Raw genomic sequence first — 6634 nt, 5'->3', positions numbered from 1 at the left:
GTCAATATTTTGTTTTGAGCCAATATGGCATTCAGAGTATCAATCTCAAGAACTCTTTTCTTCTGACTTGTCCCATTATTCACAGGATTCCTTTCAGAGGTGTACATGAATTGGTTATTTGCAACCATTTCAATGAGTTTCTAAGCTTCTGCAGGTGTCTTCTTCAGATGAAGAGATCCTCCAGCAGAGCTGTCCAATAACATCTTGGACAGTTCAGACAGACCATCATAGAAGATACCTATGATCCTCCATTCTGAAAGCATGTCAGAAGGACACCTTGTGATCAATTTCTTGTATCTTTCCCAAGCTTCATAGAGGGATTCACCTTCCTTCTGTCTGAAGGTTTAGACTTCCACTCTAAGCTTGCTCAATTTTTGAGGTGGAAAGAACTTTGCCAAGAAGGCATTGACTAGCTTTTCCCAAGAGTTCAGGCTTTCTTTAAGTTGTGAATCCAACCATGTTCTAGCTCTGTCTCTTACAGCAAAGGGAAAGAGCATAAGCTTGTAGACCTTGGGATCAACCCCATTGGTCTTGACAGTGTCACAGATTTGCAAGAATTCTGCTAAGAACTGATGAGGATCTTCCAATGGAAGTCCATGAAACTTGAAATTCTGTTGCATCAGAGAAACTAATTGAGGCTTAAGCTCAAAGTTGTTTGCTCCAATGGCAGGGATTGAGATGCTTCTCCCATAGAAGTTGGGAGTAGGTGCAGTAAAGTCACCAAGCACCTTCCTTGCATTGTTGGCATTGTTGTTGTTTTCAGCTGCCATGGCTTCTTCTTGTTTGAAGGTTTCTGTTAGGTCCTCTATAGAGAGTTGTACTTTAGCTTCTTTTAGCTTTCTCTTCAAGGTCCTTTCAGGTTCAGGATCAACTTCAACAAGAATGTCCTTGTCCTTGCTCCTGCTCATATGAAAAGAGAGGAGAAGAAAATATGGAATCCTCTATGTCACAGTATAGAGATTCCTTGAGGTGTCAGAGGAAAATAAAAATAGAAGGATGAGGTAAAAAAGAGAGAATTTGAACTTATCAAAAGGGACAGAGTTCGAATTGTTGATAATGGAGAAGTGTTAGTCCTTTAAATAGAAGGATTTGGGAAGAGGGGAAGAATTTTCGAAATTAAAGTAAAAAGATTTTGAAATAATTAAAAGAAATTTTGAAAATTTGGTAAATGATTTTCGAAAACTAAGATTGGGAAAGAAATTAAGTGATTTTTGGAAAAGATTTTGAAATTAGAAATAAAAAAGATATGATTGAAAATTAATTTTGAAAAATATGTGATTGAAAAGATATGATTGAGAAGATATGATTGAAAATCAAATTAAAAGGAGAAATTTTAAAAATTAAAGTTGATTACTTGACTAACAGGAAATTAAAAGATGTGATTCTAGAATTAAAATTTGATCATTTCTTAATAGGCAAGTAACAACTTGAAAATTTTGATTTAAATCATTAATTGTAGCAAGGATTTTCGAAAATAATAATAATTTAAAAAATGGAAAGAAATTGATTAATTGATTTTGAAAAGATATGATTGAAGAGATATGATTTGAAAAATATTTGATTTTGAAAAATTATGAATATTTGAAAAATATTTGAATTAAAAACAAAATCTTCCCTCTAGTGTCCTCCTGGCGTTAAACACCCAGAATGGCATCCATTCTGGCGTTTAACGCCCAAACTGCTACTTTTTTGGGCGTTTAATGCCCAGCCAGGTACCCTGGCTGGCGTTTAAACGCCAGTTTTCCTTCCTCACTGGGCGTTTTGAACGCCCAACTTTTTCTCTGTAATTCCTCTGCTGCATGTTCTGAATCTTCAATTCTCTGTATTATTGACTTGAAAACACATGGTTGGAAAACTACGATTAAACAAATAATGCATGCAGGACACCAAACTTAGAAGTTTATATACTAAGGACTATAACAATTTGAAAATGCATATGAGAAACAACAAAAGACACAAAATAAGAGAATTTAAAGATCAGAGCAAGGAAATCATCAAGAACAACTTGAAGATCAATGAAGAACATAATGCATGTAATTTTTGAAAATTAGAAGAATTCAATTGACACCAAACTTAAGATTAGACACTAGACTCAAACAAGAAACATAAAATATTTTTGATTTTAAGATTAAAATTTTTTTTTGTAATTTTTTTGAAAATTAAGTGGAAAAAGAGAAAAAAGGACTTCAAAATTATTAATGAGAATTCCAGGAATCATGCAATGTTAGTCTAAAACTCCGGTCCAGGAATTAGACATGGCTTACTAGCCAGCCAAGCTTTCAGTGAAAGCTTCGGTCCAAAACACTAGACATGGCCAATGGCCAGCCAACCTTTAGCAGATCATTACTTTCAACAGCAAGATTGATAGAAATCAACAAGCTCTTGTGATGATAAGTTGAAACCTCGGTCCAAAAGATTAGACATGGCTTCTCAGCCAGCCAGACTTCAACAAATCATCATAAAACTCTAGAATTCATTCTTAAAAGTTTTGAAGAACAAAATAGAAATACAAATTCTTTTTTGAAATTTTTCGAAAATTAAAAGGTAAAAAGCTTAAACATAAAGTAAAATTACCTAATCTGAGCAACAAGATGAACCGTCAATTGTCCAAACTCGAACAATCCCCGGCAACGGCGCCAAAAACTTGGTGCACGAAATTGTGATCATCAATGGCGCCAACATCATGGTACGCACAATTGTAATCTCAACTCTTTATCACAACTCCGCACAACTAACTAGCAACTGCACTGGGTCGTCCAAGTAATAAACCTTACGTGAGTAAGGGTCGATCCGACGGAGATTGTCGGCTTGAAGCAAGTTATGGTCATCTTGTAAATCTCAGTCAGGCGGATTTAAATGGTTATGGAGTTTAAGATAATTAAAATATGAATAAAACATAAAATAAGATAGAGATACTTATGCAATTCATTGGTAAGAGTTTCAGATAAGCGTATGAAGATGCTTTGTTCCTCCTGAACTTCTGCTTTCCTATTGTCTTCATCCAATCATTCATACTCCTTTCCATGGCAAGCTTATGTTGGGTTTCACCGTTGTCAATGGCTACCTCCCGTTCTCTCAGTGAAAATGGTCCAAATGCGCTGTCACCGCACGGCTAATCATCTGTCGGTTCTCGATCATGTTGGAATAGGATCCATTGATCCTTTTGCATCTGTCACTACGCCCAACACTCGCGAGTTTGAAGCTCGTCACAGTCATCCCTTCCCAGATTCTACTCGGAATACCACAGGCAAGGTTTAGACTTTCCGGATCTCAGAAATGCTGCCAATTTATTCTAGCCTATACCACGAAGACTCTGATCTCATGGAATGGAAGGCTCGGTTGTCAGGCGAGGCAACCATGCGTCATGAACCAGAAGGCTAAGAGATACGCACTTAAGCTATTACAAGTAGAACGGAAGTGGTTGTCAGGCACACGTTCATAGGTGAGAATGATGATGAGTGTCACGGATCATCACATTCGTCAGGTTGAAGAACGAGTGGATATCTTAGAACAGAAATAGGCTTGAGTTGAATAGAAAAACAATAGTACTTTGCATTAATTCATGAGGAACAGCAGAGCTCCACACCTTAATCTATGGTGTGTAGAAACTCTACCATTGAAAATACAAAAGTGATAATGGTGATTATTGGCTTCGGCCCCAGAGAGGGAACCAGAAGAACCAAGATCAAAAGCATGATCAAGTGTGTGAAATACAATAGCAAAAGGTCCTATTTGTAGAAAACTAGTAACCTAGGGTTTAAGAAATGAGTAAATGATGCAGAATCCACTTCAGGGCCCACTTGGTGTATGCTTGGGCTGAGCGTTGAAGCTTTCACGTGTAGAGACTTTTCTTGGAGTTAAACGCCAGCTTTTGTGCCAGTTTGGGCGTTTAACTCAAGCTTTTATGCCAGTTCTGGCGTTTTGACGCCAGAATTTCTATGCTGATTTGGAACTTCAGTTTGGGCCATCAAATCTAGAGCAGAGTATGAACTATTATATATTGCTGGAAAGCCCAGGATGTCTACTTTTCAACGCAATTGAGAGTGTACCGATTGGGCTTCTGTAGCACCAGAAAATCCGCTTCGAGTGCAGGGAGGTCAGAATCCAACAGCATCTGCAGTCCTTTTTCAGCCTCTGAATCAGATTTTTGCTCAGGTCCCTCAATTTCAGCCAGAAAATACCTGAAATCACAGAAAAACACACAAACTCATAGTAAAGTCTAAAAATGTGATTTTTATTTAAAAACTAATAAAAATATAATAAAAACTAACTAAAATATACTAAAAACATACTAAAAACAATGTCAAAAAGCGTATAAATTATCCGCTCATCATATTTCCACATAACCATATGGTGAAGCTCTGGTAACTACAAACGGTCCTGACCACTGGGATTTCAGCTTCCTGGGAAAGAATTTGAGCCTTGAATTATATAGAAGCAATCTCTGTCCTAGCTGAAAGACTCTGATGGCAATATTCTTGTCATGCAGTAACTTAGTTCTCTCCTTATAGAGCTTGGCATTCTCATAAGCTGAATATCTGAATTCATTAAGATCATTCAACTGAAGCATTTGCTTAATTCCTGCAGCTTCTGAATCAAGATTCAGGTACCTGATTGCCCAGTAAGCCTTGTGCTCCAACTCAACTGGCAAGTGACAGGCTTTGCCATAGACCAACTGATAAGGCGGACATGCCAATAGGAGTCTTGTAAGTTGTCTGGTATGCCCAGAGAACATCATCAAGCTTCCTAGACCAGTCCTTTCTTGAAATACTGACGGTCTTCTCTAAAATCCTCTTAAGTTCTCTGTTGGAAACTTCAACTTATCCACTTGTCTGAGGGTGATAGGGGGTTTTCACTTTATGACGGACTCCATATCTCTGCAGAAGAGAGTCCAGCTGTCTGTTACAGAAGTGACTTCCTTCATCACTAATGAGTGTCCTTGGGACACCAAACCGGCTAAAGATATATCTCTGAAGGAAGCTCATTACCACCTTGGCATCATTGGTGGGTAGAGCCACAGCTTTCACCCACTTGGACACATAATCAACTGCCACTAGAATATAGTTATTTGAATGTAAGGGTGGGAAAGGTCCCATGAAATCAATACCCCACACATCAAACAACTCAACCTCAAGAATCCCCTGCTGTGGCATTTCATGGTTGGCAGGAAGATTTGTGGCTTTTTCACATCTGTCACAGTGCTTCACAAATGCTCTTGAGTCTCTGAAGAGAGTCAGCCAGTAAAACCCGCTCTGAAGGACCTTTGTAGCTGTCTTTTCACCACCAAAGTGGCTTCCATACTCAGAACCATGACAGTGCCAAAGAATCTGTTATTTTTCTTCATCTGGGACACATCTCTGGATGATACCATCTGAACACCTTTTAAAAAGGTATGGTTCCTCCCAAATGTAGTACTTTGCATCAGTCAATAGCTTCTTTACTTGTTGCCTACTGTACTCCCTTGGAATACAATTTATGGCCTTATAATTTGCAATGTCTGCAAACCATGGAGCCTGCTGAACGAGGAACAATTGCTCATTTGGAAACGTCTCAGTCATAGATGTGGGTGGTTGTACTCCTGCTTCAGGCTCAATTCTGGAGAGATGGTTAGCTACTTGTTTTTCTGACCTTTTTCCTGTCTTTTATCTCAATATCAAACTCCTGAAGGAGAAACACCCATCTGATTAATCTTGGTTTAGAATCCTGTTTGGTTAGAAGGTACTTCAAAGCAGCATGGTCAGCATAAACAATAATCTTAGAACCAAGTAAATAGGACCTAAACTTATCAACAGCATACACAACAGCTAATAATTCCTTTTCTGTAGTTGTGTAATTCTTTTGAGCATCATTTAACACACGACTGCATAGTAAATGACATGTACAAGCTTACCATGCCTCTGTCCTAAAACAGCTCCTATAGCAAAGTCACTGGCATCACACATCAATTCAAATAGTAAATCCCAGTCAGGGGGAGCTATAATGGGAGCAGAGGTAAGGTTTGCTTTCAGAGTTTCAAAAGCATGCAGACAATCAGAATCAAAGACAAAAGGAACATCAGCAGCCAACAGGTTGCTTAAAGGTTTAGCAATTTAAGAAAAATCCTTTATAAATCTTCTATAAAATCTTGCATGACCCAAGAAACTCCTGACTGCCTTAACATTAGTTGGTGGTGGTAATTTTTCAATTACCTCCACCTTTGCTCTATCAACCTCAATTCCCTTACTTGAAATCTGGTGTCCAAGAACAATACCTTCTGTAACCATAAAATGACATTTTTCCCAATTTAAAACAAGGTTTGATTCTTGACACCGTTTCAAAATAAGAGATAAATGCTTAAGGCAGGATTCAAAAGAATTACCAAAGACAGAAAAATCATCCATAAATACCTCAATAAACTTTTCAACCATATCAGAAAAAAATTGAAAGCATACACCTCTGAAAAGTTGCTGGAGCATTGCAAAGTCTAAAAGGCATTCTTCTGTAGGCAAATACTCCAAAGGGGCATGTGAATGCTGTCTTCTCTTGATCTTGAGGGTCCACTACAATTTGGTTATATCCGGAATAGCCATCTAGAAAGCAATAAAATGCATGACCAGCTAACCTCTCAAGCATCTGATCAATGAAAGGCAGGGGG

At 38.1% G+C, this 6634-nt stretch overlaps 1 non-coding gene across 1 annotated transcript; it reads left to right on the top strand.

Moving 5' to 3' along the window:
• Positions 1–257: 257 nt before the first annotated feature.
• LOC112768625 (small nucleolar RNA R71) lies at positions 258–365 on the top strand. The gene has a single exon (XR_003186031.1). It is a non-coding gene; the product is annotated as a small nucleolar RNA R71 (small nucleolar RNA).
• Positions 366–6634: the final 6269 nt, after the last annotated feature.

The sequence above is a fragment of the Arachis hypogaea genome, chromosome 17, assembly GCF_003086295.3.
Source record: "Arachis hypogaea cultivar Tifrunner chromosome 17, arahy.Tifrunner.gnm2.J5K5, whole genome shotgun sequence".
Lineage (NCBI taxonomy): Eukaryota > Viridiplantae > Streptophyta > Magnoliopsida > Fabales > Fabaceae > Arachis > Arachis hypogaea.
Note: the sequence above shows the minus strand (reverse complement) of the source record. Positions and strands in the feature narration are given on the sequence as shown.